The sequence below is a fragment of the Papio anubis genome, unplaced genomic scaffold (genome assembly GCF_008728515.1).
Source record: "Papio anubis isolate 15944 unplaced genomic scaffold, Panubis1.0 scaffold1825, whole genome shotgun sequence".
NCBI lineage: Eukaryota > Metazoa > Chordata > Mammalia > Primates > Cercopithecidae > Papio > Papio anubis.
This window is the reverse complement of record NW_022161829.1, coordinates 7,739-10,654: the sequence shown is the minus strand read 5'-3', so window position 1 is coordinate 10,654 and position 2,916 is coordinate 7,739. Positions and strand designations below refer to the sequence as shown.

Genomic DNA, 2,916 nt, shown 5'->3' with positions numbered 1-2,916 from the left:
CTCTCTTACTCCCTCTCTGACCATGTGACACACTGGCTCCCCTTCACTTTCTGCCAGGATTGTAAGCTTCTTGATAGACCAGTATACCTGGTCAGGCCCGGAAGGGGAGAACCAGGGCTGAGGCTCCTTAAAACCTACTGAGGGGCTGGGAGTGGTGGCTCATGCCTGTTACCCCAACACTTTGGGAGGACAAGGCGGGCAGATCACATGAGGGCAAGAGTTCCAGGCGAGCCTGGCCAACATGGTGAAATTCTGTCTCTAATAAAAATACAAAAAATTAGCCAGGCGTGGTGGCACGCGCCTGTAGTCCCAGCTACTCTGGAGGCTGAGGCAGGAGAATCGCTTGAGCGTGGGAGGCTGGTGCAGTGAGGCGAGATCACTCCACTGTGCTTCAGCCTGGGCGACAGAGTGAGACTCCATCTCAAAAAAACACAAACAAACAAACAAAAACCCTAGTGAGGGCCAGGGGCGTGGGGGAGCTAGGATGGAGAGGGGTCAGGCTTAACCCTGACAACTCAGAATTCCACTACCTTGTACGGGCCTCAGTCTCCTCACTGGGCCCCAATGTAGGTCTGAGGGTGTAAGGTCTGTTGGTCTGAGGGTCCTAGGCAAATCCAGCCACTCAGGAGCCTGAGCTATTTTAGCATCGTGTCTGGGCCCCCTCTCCCAGGGCACTCATTTCCCAGCACCCTCTCCACTGTCTCCGCACCGTTCCTTGGGGAAAAAAAAATTTCTTTTATTAAAAACCTCCTGAAGTTTTTGTGGGTACAGAAACCACAAACTGATTGGCTGACAAAAAGGGGAAGAAGAGAGGCCACTGGAAATCTTCTGGGTCCGGTTCCCTCCACGCCCAGGTCTCTTCTCCCCAGCACAGCTCGGTGCGCAGCCTGAACATGCCAGCGGGGACCCTTATCCTACACGCATCAGGAAAAGGCCTTGATCCCTTTCCCCAGAGCCCGGTGGCTCAGTCCTGAGACGGAACCAAAGCAAGGGGGAGGGGTGTGGGGAAAAAACCCTGCTGCCTGATCCCACGCCCCCACTCACAGACCCTCAGTTGACTGGCAGCACTCAACAGGTTGGAAAAAAAAAAAAAAAAAGACGAAAGCACAGAAAAACCCAAACACTCTGGGAGACCATGTGGGGAGAGTGTGCTGGGAGCCTCAGTAGCCAGTCTCCTCCTGGTCGTAAGGGAGATATTCAGGGGCCTCCCCTGGCCCCGGGCAGTCGCCGGCACCCAAGGAAGCCCCATGGGCCACTGGGCTTCCGGGTAGTACTTGGGGCCGTGTATTTGAAGACCTGGCCAAAGGCCTGGCCGCTCTGGTTGGCGCCTTGCCTGTAGCCCATCTTCAGGGACATGGAGGAGTTGTCACAGTTGTTGATTCCCAGCTTGGCGTGGTGGATGTGCCACCGGGTCCCAGGAGTCCAAAAGCCCACCTGGCTGGCACACTTGTTTGTGCCCATCTGGAGTTGTCCATGGCGGGGGCAGGATGTGGTTCTTGGGTCATAGAGATGCCTCCCCGTGCCCTGCCCTACGTGGTCATGCCTGACTGGCTGGCACATTTGTTGGTAATGGGCAGCCTGATGAGGCACTGGGCGGCCTTCATGGTGGCGTCGTGGAAGTTCTGCTCGTGCTTCTCTTAATACTTGTCACCAATGTCCATCCTGGTCTGCAGCCCCTTAGTCTTGGCCTTCCCTGCCAGGGCAAGAAGAGACACCTGCACCTGGGTCACGTTCCCACTCTCAAACAGGTGGTTGGCTGCCCTGGGCCAGTCCAGGGGTTCATGCCAGAAGCGACTTCTTCATGGCCTTATAGTTGGAGAGGTTTTCTAGCTGGTGCCAGTTCTACTCGGAAGCAGGAAGATCTTAAGAGCTCTGAGGCCGGCTGCAGTTTTTCTATGAATGTATGTGTAGAAGATAATCCCATCTCCTTCAGGCTCCTTCTGGAAATCGGGGTCATGGAGGAGGCCAGAGTCTCAGATCCAGCTGCGGAGCCTCTGCCTCCTCCTTCTGGGGGTCAGTATCTGGAGAGGAGTCTGTTCTTGACCTCCCGCAAGAACCTGTAGGAGCGGCCCTTGTTGAACTGCCTGGAGCTTAAGGCTGGCAGGTGCCGCCTCGGGACTGGACCGGACAGGACCTGGGGCTAAGTCTTTTATCTAGTTTGCAATATTTTGTTTTCACCACACCATTGTTTTTACTACATATCTTTGGTGTATTTAAAAAATGTGTGAAAAATGTTAGACCATCTCCCTTTTTTCCACCTTCCCTTTTACCCTTTACTGCCATTTACACACACACATCCACGCACGCACACATGCACACACACATACAGACCAAAATTAATTTAGATGTACGAATGGGTTATTTGAAGCCAAAAGTCAATCTATATTAGTAAAAGTGTCATGCCAGTGTGAATTATATTTATGATCCTTTTAAGAAGAAAGAACTTCCGGCCCGGCGCTGTGGCTCACGCCTGTAATCCCAGCATTTTGGAAGGCGGAGGCGGGCTGATCACGAGGTCAGGAGTTTAAGACCAGCCTGGCCAAGATGGTGAAACTTCGTCTCTACTAAAAACACAAAAAAAGTTTAGCTGGGCGTGGTGGCACGCGCGTGTAATCCCAGCTATTCGGGAAGCTGAAGCAGAGAATTCCTTAAACCCAGGAGGCGGATCTTGCAGTGAACCAAGATCAGGCCACTTCCCAGGCTGAAGCACAGTGGAGTGATCTTGCCTCACTGCACCTCAAGCGATTCTCCTGCCTCGGCCTCCAGAGTACCTGGGACTACAGGCGCTGCCACCACGCCTGGCTAATTTTTTGTATTTTTATTAGAGACAGGATTTCATCATGTTGGCCAGGCTGATCTGGAACTCTTGCCCTCATGTGATCTGCCTGCCTCATCCTCCCAAAGTGTTGGGGTAAC

At 53.3% G+C, this 2,916-nt stretch overlaps 1 pseudogene; it reads right to left on the bottom strand.

The window, feature by feature from the left end:
• Window positions 1-715: 715 nt before the first annotated feature.
• LOC116272750 lies at window positions 716-1,761 on the bottom strand (annotated as a pseudogene).
• Window positions 1,762-2,916: the final 1,155 nt, after the last annotated feature.